Consider the following 25,905-nt stretch of genomic DNA (forward strand, 5'->3'; position numbering starts at 1 on the left):
TGTCTTAAAAACCTTCAGGACAGTCAAATCTTAAGATTTCATATGCTAATACTCCCTTTGAAGATCTGTCAATATTCAGGAATCTGAGAGTGTAAAAAGGTACCAATTATTGATCTTTTGTAAACTAAGAAAACTGTTTAAAATAAAAAAAAATAGCATTTACAGTTTTTACAGACTGGTGTACATTACATGAATTGTTCCCTGTATACAAAATGCAACAGTTTAACCTCTTTTTCTCTTCATACTGAGTGTTGAAATGAAAGTCTAGGAGCAAAGAAGCCACGTAAAATAGAAAGCTTAAAATTAACCAGATGGCTTCACATTGTAATTAGTACACATTCACTTACATCACGTTGCTGAAGATATGAAGCATGACACTGGAATTATATTTTTGTTAATGTGCTACCTGTAATTGGATGTCAGTACAAGGAGCCAGTGCACCTCAGAAAGGCTGAAGTTTTGACCGTGTCCCTGGGACAGGATTTCTGAGGGTTTTTAAGTACAGCTCACGTGTTAGTTGCTGTGAGATCCATAAAAACTGCACCATAACCCCTGAAAGTATTTTGTATCAAAACTGATCATATTGCAAAGTCTCACTAAAAAAATAACCAACAAACCCCAAACAACCGAAACACTGCCAGAATGTGCTCCTCGTAATTTTCTTTAAAATAAAAAAGCCAAAAAAAAAAACCCAAATTAAAAATTAAGGGCTTTTACTAGCATTTCCCACTTCTCTGCTTGTTTTGAGATATGCTAAGAGCAAAGAAACCCTTGCTTTGGGCACTGTGGTGCCATGGTGAATGGGGAAGAGCAAAAGCTGTTCGGTTCTCAGTGGTGAAACCTGTGTGTCTTTCAAGAGTAAAACCTTGGCAGTGACACTGTCAGAGTAAGACAGAGAGCTATTAGAGCATACTTCTGGGTCCTAGAGTAAACTGCTAGCAAAGCCTATCTCGTGTCCCTCCCTTTCACCACCAGCCTTCACTAACAGAACAATTCTTAAATCTCTGCAGAGGCTGAAAGTATACGAACCCTCCTTACTAATGACTGATCAATGGAACTGATGGATATAAGCAGTGACTTAACAATGTAGAATCACACGGCTGTTTTATTTGACTGCCCTTAAATAAAGGCTTCCTTTCCTTGAATTTTGGATTTTTCATTCCAGTATGTGAAGCAAACCTACTGATTGATCTTTTCAACAACTCCTCTCAGACCGATGAAGGTGAGGTAGTTTTATAACATCAGGCAGAGCATCTTGAAATTTTCTTCATACAGCATTACATGCTAATAAAATGTCATGGATAATGAATTGGGTAACATTTCTCTGCTTTGTAAATATCTCTCTACCCTTACGTTACTACCAATAGAGGAAAAATTCAGAAATCTCTACAATATTTCAATATTTTAATTTAACACAGGTTTTTTTCTTTTGTATAGCACCAAAGTGCCACCTACTTTTAAAAGGCTACAGCAGACTTACAAAGCAGAAAATAGGCACAGAATAAATCTTTTTTTTTTTTTTTTTTTTTTTTTTTTCCCCTGCACAGCAGGTTTTGGCCATTAATTTTGAATGTAAAAAGTGATTTATTTTTTTTTTTCCCTCACTGACACTACTTTTATGGAGTCAGAACTTATTTTCCTCTATTTGGTACTATCTATCACATACTGTTTAATATTAAATATGACGATAGCCTCTTAATCAAATTTTTTTTATTTGGTGAGACTATAATGTCATTTGTGAAAGCAATGAGATTACGAATTGGGAGAGGACTTTTTTTCATAGAAAATGTCATGGAAATCAACTGCTTTGCTTTATAAAGCCACTGAAACTTCACCCACAGCTTTGAAACAAGCTAGCACTGTTAAAACTAGGTTTTTCTCTCTTTAAACAAATGCACACTTCTGTTTCTGAGCCTCACACCCACAAGGGCCTGATCCAGCCTGAAACTCCCAAGTGAGCTGAGGGGCTGAACGTCCACATACAAACCCAACAGTGAGGGCAGGGAGTAGGTACAGAGCCCCCTGTCTCTTTGGGTGCCTGATCATATTTTAAGAGAATATACTTTATGCCGTGCTAACTGAGGGCCAAACTATAGGTATTTTCCCCATGAAACCCTCCTCTGGAATCAATAGGGAATTTTACTGTGAAAAATTGGCTCTCTAACTTTGGACGAGGTTATGTGTTCCTCAAATTAACATGCAGCACTGCAGCTAGGAGGACTGATTGCAGCTAGTTGCCAGGAAGCTTCCAAAACCAACCAAGACCGTTAAAATATTGTCCGCATATGGTAAAAAAAAATACGAATTAGCTTTATTTCTATAGTGACGCCCTGTTGCTATAAGGAAACGTATTAGTGCAGTCACGGTTTTGCCCCTGTAAATCTGATGCAAGACTGATAACCAACAATCATCCCGTGGTTGTATTTCTATGTATTTTTAACATATTTGTGGGTTGTATTTTAAACACACTAGTGATTGCACCCCTCTGGTATTATTCCTGCTGTTTATTGGTGTTAGCAACCTCAAGCTACGTTTGCAAAGACGTGAGCAATTCCGCCTTTGGAATTTATTCACCTCTGTGCTTCATGCATCTTGCACTGACAGCTCGAGTAAAGTGAACAGAACATTTTTCTTTAAAGGTGCAGTGATTTCCTAAGTGAGAGCTGATTTCGGTATTGCCTGTTGCCATTTCTCCTGACGAGAGGTAATGACCACCAATGACTTGCCACCCTTAGCAGGATGATGGATGGATCCTCCACAGAGGACACAGCACTTATTAAACCTCAGAAAACGATACAGTTCAAAATCTTCATGCAGAAATCTTTTCTAAGGGTAATATCTTCTAGAGACAACCTCCTAATGATCTCCAGAGGATATCTGGAGATCTCCATACCCTCTGAATATTTACCGGTGGCATGAGGGGTGTCACTGCTATTACATGGCATGAAGGTACTTCAACACCTAGTCTGAAAGTTTACATGAAAAATATGTGGATAATAAAGAAATAAAAGAGCAAGTATTTAATTTCAATCCAGCTATTGCAAATCCAGTTATTCATCCTGCTCCAGGCTGCTCGCATTGGCATATATGAGAGTTGTTATATTTTTACTGCATTTATACCAACTGCAGGGACAAATTTTCCCCAACTCTTTCTTCCAAATTTTGTGTTCACCAACTGCCCAGAGATATGTCATTCCCTCTCTTTTGTTGCCCTTATTCTGGCTTACGAAACGGCTCCCAAATCAAAAGGAAGCATAAAAAAAAGAAGCTGGTTTTGGGGTTAGTTGTGGCAGTTTTTTGTTCAGGAGATGCTCGGGGAATATTGAAGGAAGGAGAATATTTTAAATATTCTCCTTTTAATGTTCCACTTAATAGAACTAATCTCCCTTTTATAATTAGGGAATCAACATTATTGTCTTTATATTTAAGTGTCTTTTAACATACGAGACAGGGTGAAGGGCAAGCAAAAGAACTACCTTTTTTGCAGATGATTAACACTACCAGTGTTACAGATCTCTAATATGCAATCTCTTGCTGCTAACATCAATACACACTCACAGTGCACCCAGGGATGAAGGAACTGTTGCTGTGTATGCTTTGAATGTATATAAGGGATGATTTATTTTCCTTTCTGTCTTTTTTCCTTCCTTTCTGTACTACTTTAAAAACAACAAAAAAGTGATATGAAACCACAGAATCAATGCTAATGCTAATGTACCAATTCTGTTTCTGGCCTGAATATATAAAATACAAAGAAATTCTGTGTTAAAGCTGCAAATTCCCTCCTTTACCATGCTGTCTGAGTACTGCTAGATGCTCTGTACCAGTCTGAGGATGCAGTCCCATGCCTGCTTCATAACTGCCTTGCATACGTGTGCCAGAGAAAGATCATTAATGATAGAATGATACCTAAGGATATTTTTGTATGCTTTAATATATTCTGTACGGTTTTTATGGCTAAGCCATTGAGGGGCACTTGAAATGAGCCTATGTGATCATTTTCTTCGGTTCTGATAAAAAGCCCTTCATTTGCTTTTGAGATGGACTAAATTTGCTTCTTGTATGTGTCTCATTCTGCACTAAGAGCAAAAGGACACTCTGAATATCCCTCCCCTTCCCCCCAGCTTTTCCAATGGTATTCTGAATGGCAAATAAGAAGGAGTATTTAATTAGGAAGCTTGTTTCTAGTGCTATAATAATAATAACAGTAATAATAATAAAAGAAATTAGGAGGAGACAAAAGATGAGAGAAAAGACTGGAGGAACGACAACTACATCAGGTTGTTACTGGATTCCTTTGCCTTTTCTTTTTTAAAGATGGTAAATCTAACGGACTAAAAACCAAGACTGAAGGTGGGTGGAGAAAGCAGTTTTAAAAACTGTGCAAGCAGGGATGAAATAGCTTCTGGAAAGGAAGGTACAACACTAAATAGCTTCCCCGAGCAAGAAAGAGAAAAGGAAAGGGTGAGGGGACAGGATGAAAGGGAAAAGCAGAACCGGCGCGAAGGCGAGGGGACCACTGCGCACCCGTGGAAAACGAGATTTTGCAGTGCCTTCACCTCCCATCCCGAAATTGTGGCAAGGGCAACGGCAGAGATTTAAGATACTCAGCATCTCCCTCCCTCCCTCCCTCTCCTTCTCCCTGCCTTTTCAAACTCTCAGTCGCACACACCCCCTCTCATTTATGGAGGCGCAGACGGACACGCTTTCCCAGACACGCACGCTCGCCACCCCGTCATTTCCTCTGCCACCTCCCTCTTCCCTGGGAGCACAGTGTCCCCCTCAGCCATCATGTTGTTCGCTGAACTCCAGCTCCGTGCCTCTTCCACTAATTTGTTTGGTTGGACTTTTTAGCTTTCCTACTCACAGTTCACCACAGACTTTCTAGAATATCAGATTTTCCTACCTAAAATACCTCCATTTTTTTCCCCCTCATCCCTTAAGGAACACCCATTTAGAGAGAGATGATCTTGAGCTATAGCAGATTCTCCTGCTAATTATATCCACACTTATTCTCCCTCATATTCAGCTTTCGTATTCACAGCTATTATGACAAACAGAACTGAGATATTTTTGCTGTGTTCAGTTTATCGTTGTGCACCAAGGTGATACTTTTCCTTGACCTGCTCAACCCAGCCTAATATTAACAAATTGAGCATTTATACGGGTTCCTTTCCAAGCATGAAGTTGATTAGGAATTTAGGAAATGCTGGTGATTTAAAGATTAACCTTTCATATAATTACTGACATAAACCAGAGCTATTAAGGTATTAGAAACAACTATTCAGACTATATTCTATGCAAAAAATTATCACATTTACAGCCCCGCAGAAGACTTTCCATACCAGCCAATTTTTTATTTTTTTTTTTACAGCAGAAAAACCTGGTGAAAGGAAAGGAGCAAGCGCAGTCTACCTCTAAAGTTATGTAGAGGAAAGCGAGGCTACAAAAATATTACAGAAACCAAGGAACAATCTTCTGCTGGCAAGACACAGCCTGTAATTGGGTGGGTGGCTGTGAAGAGCCGAGATGAATGCTGCAGAGCACTGTAATTTTATTGCAGTGTGTCTGCTTTAAAGTGAACATATTTGCAATGAAATCTGTATTTCCGTGCGAACAGGGCAATTGTTTTTGTTATAAAGATAACGTCACTTGTTGGCATTCAGACCCAATTATTCAGCCTTTAAAGCAATTACTGTTCTTATTCGCCTTTGCTGGTGTGATAGTTGGGTGAGACAGTCAAATGTAACAGGCGGCATTGAAAGGAATTTGAGTTCAAAGTACCCAGATTTGCATTACAAGAGAAGAAATTCAGTTTAAAATAAACACCAGCTTTTCACCTTTTCCTCCATTTCTCCTCTTCCCGAAAATCCAAATCTAAACATCACTTATAGAAATTAGAGATAATTGGCAGGGGCTAAAGGATAATATTATGTGCGCCTGTGCATGGCAAACAGCACACACTATTCTGCTAAGGCACTTTTTATTTTAAACCATTTCACTGCTCTCATGTTCTTCACATCCTCACCAGACACAGTAACTACCGCCAGAAAGATGTCTTTCAACACGGGTGCTATGGGAACACAACCAATTCAGTTCCATTTCTGAGCGAACAAAGACTAAATCCAAGATTTCAATGGTAATAGGTAAGTATAAAAATCCACTTCATCACTGAATTACCATTTTTAGCACAGCAGATTTCTCTGACTGACATGGTTAGACACCAAGCCCAGCTGTTCATTTATTACAAACTTTGTTCTGGACTTTTTTCAAGACATACCTGTCTCCTCCTAACAGCAAATCAGAGCACGACACCGGAGAGAGGACTAAAAATTGTATTTTGCAGTAAAATCTGAGATTAAAAAAAAATATGCATGGACCTATCAAATTGGTTTAAAGGCTTATCCAACGAAGGCGCTGCAGCTTCTATACCCCGATCTCCCTGAAGCAGCACACCTCTGTACTGTAACTGTACGGTTACAGTAAGGAACGAGCAAACATCCTCCTCATAACTGGGGGACCCAAACCGCAAACAGATTTCTGAATTGCTTTTAAAATACCTATTTTCCCTCTAATTTTTATCCCTTCTTACACACTCTCCCATTTTTCATTCCCAGAACCTCACAGGCAGAGCAAATCAAAAGGGGGAGTGAGAGGGAGAGATGGAAACCCTGAAAATCCCACACTAAATGGCAAGAACAGTCCACAGCTATTGAATTCCAGAGGTTTTGATTCTTTTAACAACCGCCAGCCCTTTGAAACACATCTGCTATCAACCCTCTTTGCGAGATGAGAGGTAAAGTGACCTCCCGGGAGTAAACCTGAATCTGTCTCTAGTTCACTGCCTCTACTGACAGTCTGGCTTGCTAAGAGAGCCTGGTAAATATTAAAGAATGTTAATAATAATGAGATAAACCACCTAGGGATTTTTTTTCCCGTCTCTGTTTTTTAAACTTGGCTCTGTACTAAAGTTTATCTTGACAGAAAATTTACTTCTCCGATCCAGATTATTTCCCAAAGCAATTTTTCAACAGCAAACAGAAATTTGTGGCTGCTGTTAAAAGGTTTGCAATCCCCATGCTAAAGGGGCCACCACATGCCAAATGTTTACCTGCATTTCATGTAAATGTCACTCCATATTGGACATTCTGTATTTCTTTGCCAGCATATGCAGGTGCCTCCGTCTTCACAAACCTTCCCCTTGCGCCGTAACTACCTTTACAAACAGCCCAGAACCCAGTGCTACTGTCAGATCAAATTCCCAAACAACAACTGGATGTAATGAATTTATTATGTAATTGCTGTAGTCTAATAAATTGAATGTGAATCCTATGGCCTGAAAGACAAAGAAATAATGGAAACAATAAATGTATAGAAGAAATGCAGCTGACACACTCTCTATGGGGAGAAAAAACCCACTAAACAATAAACACTGTGTGGAACAATGCTTAAACTTGCAGAAGGTGGAAGGCATCGAGCATCGACTGCAAAAAAAAAGGTGAATTACACAGGATAGAGAAAATCACTGCTAAAAAACAAAGGGGGAAATTGAAAAGGGGACAGTGTCCACAGCAGATTAATCAGAAAGATAAGTAGGTGATAACCACCACAGGAGAAACTCATCAAGGGATAACAAAGCGCTGTTTTGATGACAAAATTAGTATATACAAACATGTATTCGCAGAGGGGGAAACAGCAATCCATAAAGTCCCATGAAGCTGAACCCTGAGCTTATTCCTCTGTCCATCTTTGCTCTGTCACGATGGGCTTTTTAAAAATTCTCAACTATTCTACTGCTGTTATGCACAGAACTGGTCCCTTGGAGACTGTGCCTTTACTTTATGTGAAATACGCTAAACCAATAGCTGTTTTTTCGATGGGTGGCACAACCAGCCTGAAGTAAACCCCATTGTATTGGGTTTGTGTATGTATTTCCCTCATTCCAGCAACTGTTAGGGATTCCGTTAGGTTATTCTAGATGGTGGAATGAAGATCTTCCCCAAAAGTTTCCCTAATTAGTTTTACGAAGTTACACTCTGTATCTTTCATACAAAAAGGGAGTTGAAAACTTTTCTCTTTTTTCCCTGGTTATGTTTTCCCATGATGTAGAATAATCTAGCCCAAATCTGTCATTTTTCATTAGCAAAGGAGTTAAGCTACGGCTGTTAATGATAATTCTTAATGAGGATTTGATGAGTAAGTCCTGGAAAATCAAACTTGAAACAAACACTAACATCTATCTCAGAGCTATTGTTTTCAGGTAATAGAGATGTTAGCAATTGGGAAATAAAAGTTGGAGTGCTTAATGCACTAGGGCATTTAAAACAACAAATCAGGACATACAAATGGTGTTTATCAAGAAAGTAAAAAAAAAAAAATGTAAAAATGAAATGCAGGAGTTAGTAAAAAAAAATGAAGATTTCTAGTAAAAGTAGCTGTTGCACCAAAACAAGAATAATTAAAATACACTGCCCTTCTCCTCATTTAGAGCTGATTAGAAACGATCATATGGGCCCAGTACTTCTTATCTCAGGGATAAATTGACTGGTCATCTGTGGAGTAACATCATGTTTCTGTAGTAACCTGCAGTCCTGAACTTTTGGACAAAGCGGTATACAAAAAAGGCAATTTTATATTTGGACATTTAAAGAGCTTTTGACAAAAAACCTTGAAAAGATAGTCAGCTTCCCATAACTAAGACACGCTCCATGGTCATAGAAAACTAGCTCGGTACCCAAAAATACAGAGAAATACAGTGAAAAAATGGAGCACAGTATGGTCCCAAGGCCAGGGCTGCTGAATCATCCCAGCTACAATCAGGAAATGTATGGCATTTTTCAAATGACAGATTATTTATATTGCAAAAAGTGATGAAAATCACGAGGATGTGCAAAGGGACTTCCAAAGGCCGAAGATTATATAAGCTTTGATGGATGAAATTCTGAATTGTCAAATACAAAGCAAAAGACAAGGTCTAAGGAAAACCGTTCATCCACGCCTTGGAGATGTAAGATATACGCAACAATTGGAGAACTATCTTTCTGGATATTGCATTGAAAATCTCTGCTCAGTGTGCACAGGGAAAAAAAAAAAAAAGGAGGAAAAAAGAAAAGTGGAGTAACATCTCAAATGTATACGTAACGGAACAACTCTCAAGAAATTAAATAGCTTGATATAAATCACTGCTACGGCTTCACTTAGAAAACAGTCTCCAGTTCTGAGAATATAAGTTAGGGAAGGACATAACTGCTAGATAAGGCTAAGGTACGGACAAGTAAAAGGATGAATGATCTGGGAAAGTTTGTACAGAAGGAGAGAGGCAAAGAAACTGGGCCCGAAACTGCAGCACAACAGCAAAACGTGGATCCATCCCCCCTCTAGTGGCCAGTCCACAAAGGGCTGTTGCAAAAATAAATTCACGGACGGGGAAGGCAATTGATTTTAAAACAAGCACATACACACACACGCCCTTTTTTATCCCCCTCACAATTTTTTGTTGCTTCACTTTATATTATCATATTTGCTATTCCTCATTAAACTGCCTGCCGTGTTCCTTCGTTGTTTCTTGTCATTACTTAGTGCAGAAGCTGTTCTACAACGGAGGTGATTTTTTGTCATATGCTTGTACCTACCTGCGAGAAGAGGATATGGAGTGTGTCAGGGGCCCGTGCACACTCCAGCAGCAGCAATAATCATAAATTAAAAAATAAACTTTGGAACTCACTGTATAAGACATCACTGACGCAAAAACTAAGCATTAAAAAAAAGGAATGGTTGCACAGAAATGGGAGCATTGAATTAGTTTTGTACATACACCCCTAACATTTTTTATATTAAAAAAGCTGCTTTTTTAGGAACAGCATCTGGGACAAGGCACACCACGCAGTGGAAATGGTCCTTTGAATTTCCTGCTCGTGGACCAGTCACTGAATTTCAGTGTTTCCAATCAACCTGCACAGCTACAGTCACCTGGGGAAACTGAGGCTGGATGAACCCTTCACACCCCCATGTTTCAAAGGCACACAGGTTCTTCATGGTCAGTTACCGCTTCCTCTGTCTTCTGTAGGACAGCTGCTAAAATGGGAAGAATCCCCATTTTTACCAATTTCTCTGAATAATGCAATATAACAGACTCTTTTCTTACCTTTTAACAATCCTACCCTAGAACATTTTGTGGTCCAAAGGAGCTGAGGTGCTAAGCTGGACACGCTGTGGGGTGCTGCTGAGGACTGAAAAGGAGCTGTGCTCTCTTTCTGGTTGAGATGGTAACACCAAACAAACACTGTTAGGATTGTATGTTTTGCCTAAGTTCCTGTTTTCTACCAAAAAAAAAAAAAAAAAAAGAAAAAAGGAAGAAACCTGGTGGCTTGGAGGGCATCCTTTGGGTGCACTTTCAGCGAGGCTACTACATCCTCAGGCTAATAAACCCCGGTGTATCGTGCTGTGGTCACAGGGAAGATGAGAAGTAGGAAGGAATTAAGCTTTTCTTTTGTAAAATCTTTCCATCACTTCAATTTTCTCAATCCCTGCTTCAAATGGCATCCTTACTAGTGTGGTTTTAGGTATTGGTTAATTCATCTATCAGACATACAAGTGACCTGCTAAGAAATTGCCCAAGGATGTGTTTTTAATTAAGGCTTGTAACACACTACGCATTCTTGTATGCATTTTAATAATTAAAGCAAGGTTACTGCCCTTCTATAGGTTATTCTCAAATCACCTGTTAACCATCTAAGGCTGTGCCTTGCTGTATCTTGTGGTGGCTTTTGGCACGGACAGACTAATAGTTTAGATGGAGCTCAGAGCTAGCTTTCTTCTTAATTTTAGTATGCTGTTATTAATTTGCTCAACTGAACGTAAAGAAAAACACAACAAACAAGGCACACTTTGGTTTCTCACATCTTAAATTTAAAAACGAACCCATTTCCACTGCATCTCAATAATTTTACCTAACTAAAAAGATTTTGAGAACAGATTATTCAAATGATTTGTATATAACAATGAAAGCAATTTGCTCTTCCAGCATAAAATTAATTCATTACTATCCACAGTCAGAGAAAGTTTGATAGTCTATCCCTTACTGATGCAATTTCAGACAACACTTGTATTCATAATGCCCACTGTCAAGACATTTTCAAGAATAAGAATACAAGGAATTGCACAGACAACTTAAAAAAAACCCAACAAAATCCAAAACAACAAAAAAAGCACTTGATTATTATGGGGATGTGTGCAAGAAGAAGAAAAAGCTTCCAGGGAAACCTAAAGAAAACTGATTCTCTGCTCAATACAGAAAGAAGCCATCCAGCCTGATCTGCTAAGGACATCTATTTTCCCGTCAATATTTCCGAGAGGCATAGACGTGTTTCTGGCAATTACAGAAGTGGTTGCAAGGGAGTGACTTGGAGCACTCATACTGCATGGGAATTCTTTACCCGTTACACTTAGTTTCATATAGGATGTGCATATTTTCATACATAGAACTCACCCTTCTCAACCTTACTCTGCCAAATAATATCTTTTTTTTTTTTTTTCCTAGATTTTTCCTCACAGGAGGCAAAAGGAAAACCCTGATTTTTAGCTGAAGAGCTGTAAGTTTCTACAAATTGAAGAAAAGGGGTTTCTTCAGAATGACAGCCTAATGTAATCTGTGATTTCCCTTGAATGCCATTACTGGGGTAAATTAAGTGTCAGGTTCCACACTAATTCATCACTTATTAATTAACAATATCAACGATTCTTTTTTCATTAGAGATAACACATTTTACGGACTACCAGAAGCATTTTTTATTACTAAAGTTATCTCAAAGGCTCTTCTCCAATATCTGCCACAATTAAAGAAAAAAAAAAAAACAAAAAAAACCCAGAAAATATTCAATCATAATTTTAACGGTAGATCATTTTTCCCTTCACTAAAATTAAATCTTAAAAGCCACTTAATTAAACTGAATGATAACTGAATGACTTTAACCATGCAAAGAATTAAAACTAAGGATGCACTCTCCCCAGACACTAAAATACGGCATGCCAATGATTTACCATAAGGAAGCAAACCTGAACAAAGCAAACTATTCTGAGCAGGTGCTTCTTACTCATAAACAAGAGCCCTCTTCGATAACCTCATTCCTTTGCATTTTCAATTACAAATTTTTACCTGTGTCCTTCTGTACCACGCAGAACGACAAGTTGTTCGGGTGTGACCACATGCTCCGAACAACAGCAAACAGTAAAACTTCAAGACAAGGTCCAGGTTGTGTTTGATATTCTCACTGGTTTTAGTAAAAAAGGACAGAGGTTTATGCTAGCTACCTGGCCAAGTCTCCCGGTGTGCCTTACAAACACTGCTCGCCCTACGTCACTAAATCAGCCTTGCCCCAGCTGCAGCTGTACAGTGTATATAGTGTCTGCACATGTTGGTGCAACTTCTGCAGGACGTTCAACTGTACACATAAAGACTGTCTGCAACCAGCAGTAAACACTCAGTTGGAGCAACTTCTTTTTCTTTTTAAATACTGTATCTATTTGCTCCTACTTCAGAAGTTCTATCTAACCTACAGCTAACCTTGGACGAGGTTGATTTCCCCTTCCAGGAGTTAGAAAGAGAAAGTTTCTTTATATTTCAAATATAATTTGCTAAGTCTCTTATGTGGGTATTCTGTGCTTCCAGAGGATTAAAGAAGAATAGGAAAATAGATTTGCAGATGTAGCAATCCTGTAAAACCCAGAGTTCAGAAAAACATTTGCCCTACCACCAAGAAGGAAAAATCATTTCCCAAATTGTCCCAAGTCTCTTCCTACAGAGATTAAAGGGACAAGGATGCAACTCCTACGTGACTCCTTTCAACTGCTCATAACAACAGACCAGCTCCAATTCCATTCCTGTGATAATGCTCTCAGGATAATTTCACGCCTGTCTCTTGGTTCCTAAATTTGTCGATGTTAGGCATTTTTTGCAAGGTGAACACAAGTTACTTTATTCAGAGGTGTGAAAAAAGGGGCTGGTCCTTGATGCGTTAGTCAGGTTTCCATCACTACAAAGTAATGCATCAATTGGGATTAAAACTCTAGAAATCAATTTTTTTTTTAAACTCTTGCCAACTACATAATTATACCCCAAATGATTTCGTGCCAGGTGGTTTGGCTAACAGATGGAATGGTATATTTGTTCACTCTTCATAAACCAACCTCCATTCCAAAAACTGTGAGCCAGAAGTATCTAAATTATTGATTGACAGTTACATATGCCTAATAATTAATAAAACTCTAGCTACAAATTGCAGTGAGTCCTGTGAGCACTTAAGAGAAAAACCCCAAAACATATAGAACATGTGTGATACTGTCATTACAGTAACATTTTTAAATCATGGTAGCTAAAAATAATGGCATGCAACGATGCACTACAGACAAGAGAGCTTTGCTATGAAGCGTCTTAGAAATGCTTAAAGCAGTGTATGTTATATAACATTAAAAATCGCTCCTGTGAGATTATTTTTTGCAATCCCAAGCTTCATCAACTGCTTACTAAAACCAACTAGGAGTTGTGACCAGACCTAACAAATGCAGCCGGGTTCAGAAGACTCTTCCCAGGCAACTTACACACTACATAATCACCACTAACGCTCTGGAGGGAGAAATCAAACTGAGATCAAACCATGAGACAGCTGTTGCTTTACACATCCTGAATTAGGAGTTATCTGAGGCCTGCAAATCCTAGATGGAAATATGGACCCCTTTGTCATCCAGTGTATGGCCGGAGAGTCCATTTCATCTGGATGTGTCAAAATGATTGTGTACGTGCTCAGCCACCAATGAAGGCAAAGCCAGAAAATCCAACGCGGACTTTCAGCATCCATGGCGGATCAATTGTGCCGAGGATGCACAGCAGGCGTTTCAGACTGATGAATGGCACATGTCCTCAGTCATTTTCAAGCTGGAAACAGGCTGGGTTTTCTGCCCCTGTGGTGATCAACCGGTCCACAAAGCTACAAGAAGTCTACAGTGGAGCTGACCCTGTCCCATTAAACATTTCCCTAAAAGTCTGAAAACATCACCAATTCTCCAGCCCATGCAATGGCCCCCATTAAAATCCCACAAAGCTGAAGGTAACAATGGATACATTTCCCACCCATCTTCCCCACAGGAAAACAGTAATTAATTTAAAAAACAGAAAATGAGAAAAGCTTTTTGTCATAGTATATTAATATCCCTACTTCTGCTATCACAAAGCTGTGCCAGAAACACTGATTTAACAGGCACTGCAAAGCAATTACTATGCAAATAATATTAGCCAGCAATTTATTATTTTTTTTAGTAAAGTCCTTGTTTTGGCTAGCAGACCACAGTAACAGATTCCAATAAAACTGGGTAATTGAAAGAAATTTCAAGTGTCTAAATAGCTGTGACACCAAACACATGAAGCAACAGTTCTCAGACTGGCCTGTTGGTCTGCTTGCGATTTCAAGCCTGGAGAACGTGGGGAGCCAACAAACGAACAATTTACACAGCAAAGAGAGGGTGTTGATGCCACGGGAAGGAAAGATGTTCAGGAAAACTCTCTTTTACTAGTGACATTAGCAAGGAGGACATCGTAGAATAATGTAGAGGGTTCTAAGACACTTAGGAAATAGCATTCCTGCCGTAACTCCTTCCTTTGCGCCCGGTCTTCACAAGAAACGTTTTATTTGGAGTCAGTCAGTCCATCATTTCAAGTAACATGTACTCGTCTACAGCACAGGATTGGAAACTTGCTTAGATTCACTGAAGTGCTACTCCCCATGCTCAGGTTTAGAAGTTGTCTGCCAATCTTCTCGCCTTGGGTTAACTGGAGCTATATGATTTTACTCAAACCACTTAATTTTTCTGTTCTTCATTTCTCTATCAGAAAATGAACTAAGTTGCTTAACTCACCCCGGAGTGCTGTGACACTCACTGTGAACATTTATTCTGTAGTTAGCAGTCAAAATACGATGGTTCTTGTTCCTTCAGTCCAACATGATTTTGTCTAATCAAATTAGTGAAATAACGGATTTGATTGTGTGTTATCTCTGCAACTAAAGATGAGTTAATTAAGATTCCACTTCCAGATACAAGGCAGGGCTCAATACTTTTTCCGATTCCCCTGCTGTAGGATGCTGATTATACAGCATATAAAAATGCCGTATAAGATCACGTACCTTTGCTATGTTTCCTTTACCACTTTAAAATTCTGATGCTTCTTTTAATTAATAATCTAAATACTCCAAATAAAGAAACACATTTCTATGTATCTTAGGAGGAGAAAAAGAAAATCAACATTAGCATGCGTCCTAAAACTTCTAAATATTTTGAGGAGGAACAAAAAACTACTTTCTAGTTAAACTGATGAATATACAAAAATTGACATTGTTGTGCTCAAGATCAAGTACAAATTGAATCTGTGATTTCATTTATGGAAATAGGTAAGCTGGGAAATGCAATTACTATCTATAAATCATTTCGCTATAACCTTCTACTTCAATATCCTTAAATAGCAAAATGCAGCTGAAGCTATTTTAGTTAAAATCTGAACAAAATAAATCCTTGTGGCAACACTTACCTGTCAGGGGATTCGATGTTCACCAAAGTACTTGTTTGTATTAAGCAAGCAATCTCTCACGTATAACAGACTTTCTTATTGATATGTATGAGCTAAGTAGTTTATTATTTATAGCTAAGTGTAAAGTGATGTGTCAAAGAAAAACACAAAATTAAGGAAATTGCATATTACAAGGTCTGAAATATTTAATTCCCATACAAAACTGCTACTGACAGTTGTGTACTCGGAGACATAAGAATGTGGCTAAAAACCGAAAGTATCCCTCCTAGGAAATCTGGGACAAGAAAATACGTCACGGTCAAGCCTGCCATCCCTGCCAAGACCTACCAAGATCATCATATATGCATGCAGTTCTAGGCAGGCCCAGCAGAAGGCAAAAAGATCACTGGAAAGCTAGCAAAAACGCCAATACTAAAATAGATAAACAATTTTTACACAAAAATTTCAGACTATTTGAGACAGTGAAAAGCCCATCAGATTTCCAGCACTCAACTCACTACAAGACTGAATCAAGAAGCAAGGTAATGGTAATGGGAATGGGAAGATCCCGCACTGTGAAATGCAGGTTGATGCACAAGCTCAGTGCCTTTTACTGAATTCATCTTAATATAGGTGAATGAAAATAAAAGTATATAAAATGATCTGCTTTCTTTGAAACAAGTACCAGCCTTCTTAATTTCATTATATCTCTGATAATCTTATCTTAACCTTATCTTATGAGGATATCTCTGCTGGTATGATAATTGAATTAATACTTCAGTATGTTGCGATTGAAATCTGCCTCATTTCCTCAACAGTTCTTCAGGCAGAATGGCAGCTGACATGACAAAATCAGGCAGGAACACATTTGGCATTTGCCACAAACCTATATCAAGATACATAGTCTTGACTCTTTAGCTTTGCCAAGGAGTAGGAGTATTCACAGGCAAAGATCCCAGTTTTCCACACAAGATTTTAAATACAATATTGGTGGTTAATAAAGCACTAACTGCCTATACCTGAATTTAACACGCAACGTCAAAGCTTGTATGTATTTTCACAAACTGGTGGATCGTATTGGTGGACTGATTCTGTCACTGTTATTTCAGACATGATTTCTTCTGGTATAACGCAAACCTAGGGTCATCGCTGGGAAGCTGCCATTAGCACTACTGTTTCCATCTAATGTGAACAGTAGGACATCTCCCTATCCAAATACGGATCAAGTGCTGTGTTTTCCCAGGGAACGGAGGTTGGCCTAGAAATACTGTGGCACTAATGCCTGAAGTCGCAGTATCTGTAGGTGAGTTGATTACAGTCCCCACCACAGGAGCCTTGTAGCTAATTGTGCATAACGGGAGCTCAACCGCAATCTTCCTATTCGGTGTAGGTTTTCATAGCCAACAGATTATTTCTAGACCCGTCCTGAGAAGTTGGTAGCTCAGTTCAGTTAATTTCAAAGTCTGATCTTATCACAGGAATTAAAAAGATTGACAATTACACCAGTATCATGGAGCAACCAGGAAGCCTTTTCCCTTCGCCTCTCCGATGGGAGTACGCCTCACTTCTACAGATGGGGGCTTTGCGTTGATGATGTTGATTAAACTGGAGCACGTCTGGATGGATCCGGAGACAGATTTTATTTTTTTCTTCAACACATCACTCCATCAAGGGCTTGGTTAAATCTCATACCAATCTTTAATTCTCACCTATCAATACAGTGCTCCTAAACAACCGTGTCTCGTCTCACTGTCAGTGGCTACCTTTGCTAGACAGTGCCTGACAGCTACTAAAATACAAACACAGATGATTACACCACTCTTCTAGAACTCTGTGAAAGAGGCTGCTTATAGCATAAGAGATTTTTAAATTAATATATCAGGGCCATCAAATAAGGAAAAAAAAAATAATTGCTGTTTTACTTCTGCCATGGTAACTAAAAGGCTTGATTCTCAGATCACAGGTAGTCTGGTTAGTCCAGAAGGTTTCTACTTCTCTAAGGATGTTACAGCCTTCATTTTGCTGGAAGTTTCTGCTAAATTTGTGTATTCAGCTGTCTGGCTTCGGATTTTTCAGAGACGAGCAAAGTTTCTCCAGAATTATGCTGGCAAGCGAGTATCAGCTCATCCCGGAGATCTGGAGGATTCTTGGGAGTGTGAAGCCAGGGCTACGGACACAACATTTCCTCACAGAGACAGAAAATGCACAGACTCCCATTTCAGAGCTCAGAAGGAACATTCTCCAAGCCACACCAGGAGACATATGTCCCACCAGAGAGGACAGCACCTTGCTGAAAGTGACTTTGAACAGTTACTTGCAGATCAGCCATAATTTCAGTAGTAAATTCCACCAAAATAACTGAAATCACCTCCAGCAAGGTCCTTTATCTCTGACTGATTGTGTAATACAAATTTCCCCATCAGGGCTCAGGAGTTGTTGCACTCTAAATTCACACCCTACTTCAGAGTAATTTCCTCAAGTAGGTAAGTAATGTCATTTGAAAATATAGATTTGCTTAATGTCAGAAAAGAAAAAAGAATTCCTTGTAATAAGGTACTGCCACCAGCATATCAAATGGCTGAATTAAAGCTAATTGAATACTTCCAGTTTAGGCTAGTCTAAACAGCTGGTAGAAGAGATGATATTCACAGGATAAGCAACTTTATTCTAGACAAAAGTGGCTCTGAAAGAAGACACAAGTTTTTCAAATCTTTTGTAAGGGAAACTGTGTTCAATCGTCCTCTATGTCTACGCAGGGTAAGATAAGAAATAATCAGCTCAATTTGCAGCAAAAGAGATTTGGGTTACATCTTAGAAAGCATTTTCTAACTGTAAATACAGTTCAGCACAGAAGATGAAATAACTTCTATTTGTGCCAAGAATTTCAGCATTTTAATCCCTTATTGCATCTGACCTGTATTAGGACTCTTTCAAATAACTGTCCATATTATATTGCTTTTTAGGAACAAGAACATTTTGTATTTTAATTTGCAAAATTAAGACCTTTTTCACTCACTGCCATCTCATCAATTTTCTGAATTTAAACTTATCTATACACACGAATATGTAAGTGAAATATGTATATGCATGCATGTGTATTCCTAAATTCTTGACAGGATGCAAACTGGCATGTAATGAAATGATTAAATTGGATTCAGGTAATTGGTCGGGAACAACTAACTTGTACGTTAAAGCTAGTGTGTAGAAATCAATTGGTACCTATGTCTGCACCGTTTTGAACCGTGAAATTACTGAGTGGCCATCAACCTCCAGTCAGGTAAGTGGGCAGCTGCAGCGAGAATCTTTGATCTGAAAGGTGGGATCACTCGTACAAGCACAAACTCACACTTTTCACTCTAAGTGCACCTACATACTGTCACTCATACAATACAGATAGACCTAACACACTACTGATCTTCGGGTTAATGGAAATTCCTGCTGACTTCATAGCACAAGCAGACCACTGCACGGTGATTTTGAAAATACAGTGCGGGTTTGAGTCAGAAACAAGGAGACACGATGTTGGCTTTATTCTATTTGCTTATTTTACGCATAACACAAAGGCAGAGTAGGACAGAGGTGTAAGTCCCTGGTTTTTATTTTATCAAGCTACTAGTTTAGAAATTGGACTAGTTTTGATCTCTACATTTTTCACTTGCCCTTCGTTCCAAGAATTTTCGTTCTTTTGTAGTAGTTTAACGAGGAAAGACTGCCAGGAGAATGAATAGATATCACTAACTCAGATTTTTCATATTCAGAGCAGGACTAAAATTTTAATAATTCCAGATGGGTTTGACGACAGGGATATGGTACAGTTTAATTGAAAGATGTCTTTATACTTTCATTTTCTAAAATACTGTATAAAAGCCCATTAACTATTGTTATTTAGCTGCTAAAATGACAGAAAAAAATAATTGAAAGCATTTTAAGAAGCTATTTAGCTCACTTTCCTGTAACAAGACAAAATCAATTGTATCATTCCTGACAAATGTTTGGCTATTATCAAAACCCTGCACTAATAAGGATTTTGCAGCATCCTCAGGCAATATTCTTCTGTGCTGAACTCTCTTTACTCCTAATGCATTGTCCTTAATTCTAACCTGAGCCTTCACTGCTGCAAAGTTATTCCAGAACTATTTCTCCTGTCCAGCAGGAAAATGAAACCCGTTTATTCTATTCCACTTTGCAGCAGCATTTTATATAGTTCAGGACCTAGAGGAGAAATGGCAGCGATTTTCACTTCTCCAGACGTAACAACATCAGTTCATTCAATCTTCTCTCATCAGTCATATTTTTCCAGGTCTTTGATCATTATTTTTACTTTCCTTGTCAACCAGACTTCATCTTTCTTGCAGTCTGTACCCCAAATTGACACAGTACTTCAGCAAAGGTCTTACAAATGCCGTTAGGTAATATATCCCACTTATACACCGCTGGCCTATGAACAGATTATGATGTCCTATAACTCACCTACATCCTTTTCTATAGAATCTCTGCTTCATTAATTAGTTGTTTCTGTTTGTAAAAGGCATATTTAGTTATGTAAAGATATTTAAGGAAGATGATCAAGGAAACATATTCAGGATTTTGCTTTCTTACATATAAATATTGAAACTATACATATCCACTCTTATAAATAATTATTTTTTTTCTCATTACACTCTGTGTTTTGTTTCATTAATATCTCAGCTGCATTCATAAGGTTCAGTTCTCTCAATACTGTGTATACACCAAGCTACATTCTTTTAAGGAACCACTTTTCTTTTAATGAAGCAGCTCATTCATCTAAATTGACCACGCATAAATACACTTGCACAAGCAGGGTTGTTAATTTATCTGCCTATTTCAGCCAGGCACTTAACCATATCCTTAACCAGAGTCATACTTCACAGTGACCTAAAACTGGGAATAAGCCAGTCATTCAATATAAAATAATAAATCATTCCTCTCACAAACTACGGTCTGGAAATGCATTGCATTGGAAAGCACTTTTAAGAATTATTTTAAGACAACAACTTGGTTTCAGAAAATAATTCAGTCATCAGAAGGAAGACATATTAGACAAGGCACTACTAAACTATACTAATTTTAAAAGGATATTGAGAAATATTTTTTTGCCATATGAAGACAGGGGTTTCATTTTCTTATCCCTTCCAGAGAACGTCAGCTCTCCTGACAGCACTGCAGTGCTTCTTCTGGATGTGACCCAAGTAAGCTGACGTTTGAGAGACATTACAGAGCGGAGAGGAACTATATTAATTATCATGAAAAGTCAAAGCTGTTTTCAGAGTATCACAAACAACGTCATGTAATTCAGTATTGTGTAAAACAGGTTGGGGTTAAATTTTGCCCCAAATAGTACTTTAAGCTCCGATCTTTGCTGTACATCCATTTCTAACTAAACAAAATAAACCACACATCAGGAATAATGCTTTCATGAGAATATGACTATTTGGAGAGGAGGTGTGAGTCTGTTGAATGGGTGAATATATTAAAGTGCTGTAATGCCCTGACGCAAAGCCTGCTGAACCAAACAGAAAGACTCCACGTATTACTCAGCCCAGGATCAGTCTCCACAGTCAGTGCTCACAAAGGTACCTCACACAAACTTCTGACTTTTGTCACAAATTCTCTGTGTTTATCTCCCCTCCCAACCTTGAAATAACCGTGCGCACACACATACCTGCCCAGATCTCTGTCTCCGAGGCTAACGACTTCGGGCTGTCCATCATTCTTGCGCACCTTCCCATTTAAACAACTTTCATTTCACCACATTTTTCTTGGCTGATTTTTTTTTCCACCCCTTCTTGTGTGTTTTCACACCTGACACCAGCATCTCTTCCTTGACTCTCTCTTATCTGCAACTCTTTCCTCTACCACTCTATTACTAGCAAAAAATGTCTTCACATGAGCTCTCAAGAAAGGGTCTCTCACTATATATCTCCCTTGGTTACAGGCCTGATTTTTAAGAGTAATTTCTCTCATCTAGCCATATTCCCATTTTTTAATTTTTCTCTACTACAACTCTTCCTCTTTCTTCCCCTTTTGCTAATCTGATGCATGCATTTCCCGCAAAGGCACTGCATCCTGAAGGCTCATTGTTACTCAATGCGTTTATGAAGCTAGAATGATTCCCAAACACATCAGCTTTCTAAATATAGCTGTGAGACCAGGTTCTCAGGCATTTGATCCCGTTTCTATTTGGGTTGTAATCTCTTTGGGACATACTTTGTGTCTTTACCTGCATTCTGTGCATACTATTTATAAATTATTTTTTAAAAATGCGGTGGTTTTTTGTTGTCACTTGTGGCTTTAGCATTAAAGCAATATCATAACTAGTATCTGGAAAAGTTCAGTCTTTAGAAAGTTTCTATGCAGTCCTAATTCAGGCGAAATTTGACTGGATTTAATGAAATCCCTGACTAAATCCAGACTGACGTAATACTTAGATCTGTGAACACTGGAAGTTTTCCATTACATAAATGAACCCAAAGAAAAAAATCTAGAGACATATTATGAACGAGAATACTTTATATATATAAAATATATATATATATAATTTCATGCTAAAAAATATCTGATTGGATATACTTTTTTTGTATTTGCATGTATGAGCACAACCATAGCCTGGTACTTCCTAAGTTTTACTGCTTTTTCATTACAGTTATTCCTACAAATGATGACTGTGTGGAAGCCAACAGAAATGCTGATTACCACACATTAGAAATATTATTTTGTATATTCAGGATTAATTTTTTTTTTTTTTAATGAACATTATCTTTTGAATACCTCATTTTCAGATTTAGAGAAAGGACTGCCAAGAGTTTGAATTCAATCAATTCATTTGGGAGGGCAGATCAATAATTTGTAGAAACCATTCTTATATTTCACATAGACACTCCAAGACTGCTAAAAGCAGCCATCCTTCTCTTAGCTCCAATGCAATCACCAGCTGAATTCATGAATTCACAGCCTGGCCTTGATACTCTACTGTTTGGTTTAGCACAGGCAAGGTAAGTACCATATAAAATCTCTCCCCATCACCTCTCTCTCTCTCCCCATATATAAGCGTATATACAAGCTTATATACACACTATATATATATATACACACACAGAGAGTTATGGATAGATATTATTCATGCTGACTGATATTTCTGTTTCAGCCCTCCTATTCACTATTAGTCAGGATGATCTTGAAGAATGTATTGAATTACTTGTATTGTGTTTATAACAATTTAATATTATGAAGGAGTTAATAGTTATCAGCTTTTTTTGCAGCCCTTAGAACTAATTTTACCAGAGAAGCTAAAAGTCTGCCCACCCTGCTAAAAATATACTTGCAGTAAAGAGAGCGAGCCTTTAGGAGAAAAAGAGTCTCTATTGTAAGGACAGAGGCAATACTTCCTTTATGTCTCCTCATTACTCACCTATTTTTATTTAACTGATGCTATTGTTTTGCCTTTTCCAAACATATAACCTTAGTGAAGGCCTACCTAGTCAAAATTTGGCAAAGATCCCAAACAGACATGCAATTTTATCAGATAATAATCCTCCTGCTAAAAACAAGCAATTGCTCCTTTACTGGGATCTTTATCTGGCTTTGCTAAAACATTTTTCTCTCTGACTTGTCAGCAGCCAAGCTAACAAGACTTCAGTGACAAATAATCTACTTAACCCTCCAAAAAGGAATCCTGACTTGTTTTTTCGGACAGTTTTCTGAAAGATCAGACAAAGACACATTACCTTTCAAGGAAAGTGATGATGCAACTGCAACATTTGGAAAAGAATCTCATTCTGCCTGAGTGTTTTTGTCTTTTTGTTTGATTGCTTTTGGGGAAGGAAGAAAATACATGCAGAATATAATAAAAATCTGATCTACAATGGCGACATTGTTCTAAATTTCTGAGGTGCTACTTCCCTATTTTAGAAGGACAAACAAATTGATTACGTTTTTAACATTAAGAGGTAGATTCTGGAACAACCACGTATCTCCACACGTTTTAAGTGTCATTAATGAGTTGATGTAATGACAAATTCAAAGAGAACAGATGTAGACAAGACCTTTGGAGGTAATTCAGTGTCTCACTTTCTCCTTGGCCATCGTTTCATGACCCTATGCCAGCCCAAATATGTTTTGTCTCTGAATCTCAGACTTTTAAACAAAGTGCATTTCCTTCAGTTGCTTTATAGTCAAAGAAAGGCAGAGAAAAAGATTTGGTAAAGTCTTACTGGTAAGAGATGACTGCCTGTAAGGGAGACTTGACTAAAGCAGTTAGTTAATTTTCACAGATGCATAAAAAATGAACCAGATGATATCTGCAAAGTCATCTAGTCCTTATTACAACTTCCGGAGAAGGCAACAATATGTTCTTACTGACTTCAGAATGAGGTCTTTCTCAATAATTTCTATTACCAGGGAATTATTTTTACCTATAAGTAAACTGGTCCAGGGACTTTTACTCATTAAAGTAAAAGCCTGGAGTAATTCCGTATTTGTCTTGACCTGCTTAATCAAGAGACATTGTTGACCTTCAGCCTTAATCCTTTTTGGAGTCATCTCATTCTTCTCACCAAGTTACACACTATTGGAACTAACAGTTACATAATCACCTTCAACAATTTATCTTTTCTTTTTCATATCCATGCTTTTAAAACACCTACATACATATCACATCCTCCTTAGCTGCTCTAGATCCAATGTCTTAACTAATTTTTCATGACAGGATGTCAGTGTCAAGTATTATTGAGCTTTAAACAGAGTCAAGGATTGCCAAATGTAATATTCAAGCATCTTCCCAACCATTATATAGCAAACTGTCGAGAGCTGATTGTAGGGAGGGCTTGATTCAGCTGCACTTACCTACATTTCTGAGAACAGCCTTTTAACCTCTTTTTTTCTGTAAGGTTTGTTTCTGCTTCTTTGTTCTGAAGGGTGCAAGAGTCTATGGCTGTAAGGGCTTATATGAAAATTACGTTCAATTTTCATCATTGGAGCAAAAGAGGCTGTGAAGCCAAGGCACAGCAAAGAAGCTCTTGACAAATAATGCGTGGTCTACTTTCCTTTTCCTTCACGAACATAATGGAAATGATATGATGGTGCAGCTCTTGAAAAATAAACATGAAGCTTAAAATTATCTTTAAATTTTGGATTAAATGTACTTTAACAACCATTGTTAATGTGGGTGATTCATAAATGCATGCTATTACAGCAGAAGGAAAACAAAATTGTGAAAATAAAGCAGATTTATTTTCAAAATTGCTGTACTATATCGCCAAACCATTTTTATATGTACATTTTAAGAAAATAATAAGAAAAAATCAAGCCAGGCCACACAAGTGGAAATCTGGCATAATTATTACACTTCTGACAACTGTGAAGCTACTATTCTCAATTTGTAATTTAGCTGAGTTGATGACAGATTTCTCTTCATCATCATTGATTTATGAGCTCATCTTGTCAACTTTTTCCCCCTTCCCACATTATTTACACAAGTTCAGGCAGGTTTTTTCTCTCAGAACAAATGGCAACATTTCAAGAAACACTATCAAACTGTGTAAACCCCTAACTGCCTTTTGAAATTAAACAGATTTTGTCTGGATGCTATAGCTCAAGTACTGTAACACCAGTAAATAATCAGAAAGCAAAACTAACAGAGCAACATATGATAAGAGTCTGAATGTCTTGAATGTCCTTCTCTTTTTTTTTTTTTCCCCTCACTCCAAGAACTACAGCACCTCCTATCACGAGCAAAATCCCTAGGACTGTTCATTAGAACCGAGCAGATCGTAAGAAGTATCAAAAGTACACCTGAAACTAAAAATCCTGTCTTTCAAGATAAGCAGGGTTATGGGTTCTAGTTTTTTTTTTTGTTTGTTTGGTTTTGTGAGGGTTTTTTTAGGATGGAATCTGATAATTTATTCCTCTTCTATTTTAATAAAAGGACTTTTATGAAAAGCGAATGACTTGTTGGATCATTAATTAACACACCGCTACTAAGCTTACGTATAATAAAATGAGCAATAGTTCATCTATTACATTATTGACAAAAATCCAAATAAGATAAATGTTCAATGAGTATCTATCTTGTGCATTTATAAAATGTTAGCTGATAATGAAATAATTCACATTCCACAGTAAAAAGGAGGATATTAAACTGTAACTGCAACAGAAGTTGGAGATTTGAATCAGCATGTTTAGCTGAATTGCACTAGAGAGTCTTAAAAGATCTAGATGGTCAGTGCTGTGGGACGTAAGGGGAATAGGTACACAAAGAAGAGTGGCCCTATAAAATGAACTTCACAAGTTAAACCAAACACAAGCGGAAAGGGGAATTCTGTAAATAGTTATTA

General features: G+C 37.9%; 1 protein-coding gene across 4 annotated transcripts in view; it reads right to left on the bottom strand.

The window, feature by feature from the left end:
- Positions 1-25,905, bottom strand: part of CTNNA2 (catenin alpha 2) — a 459,358-nt gene that overhangs the window by 168,657 nt on the left and 264,796 nt on the right. The gene's annotated exons all lie outside the window — the stretch shown is intronic.

This window comes from Leptosomus discolor, chromosome 4 (genome assembly GCF_034619465.1).
Source record: "Leptosomus discolor isolate bLepDis1 chromosome 4, bLepDis1.hap2, whole genome shotgun sequence".
NCBI lineage: Eukaryota > Metazoa > Chordata > Aves > Leptosomiformes > Leptosomidae > Leptosomus > Leptosomus discolor.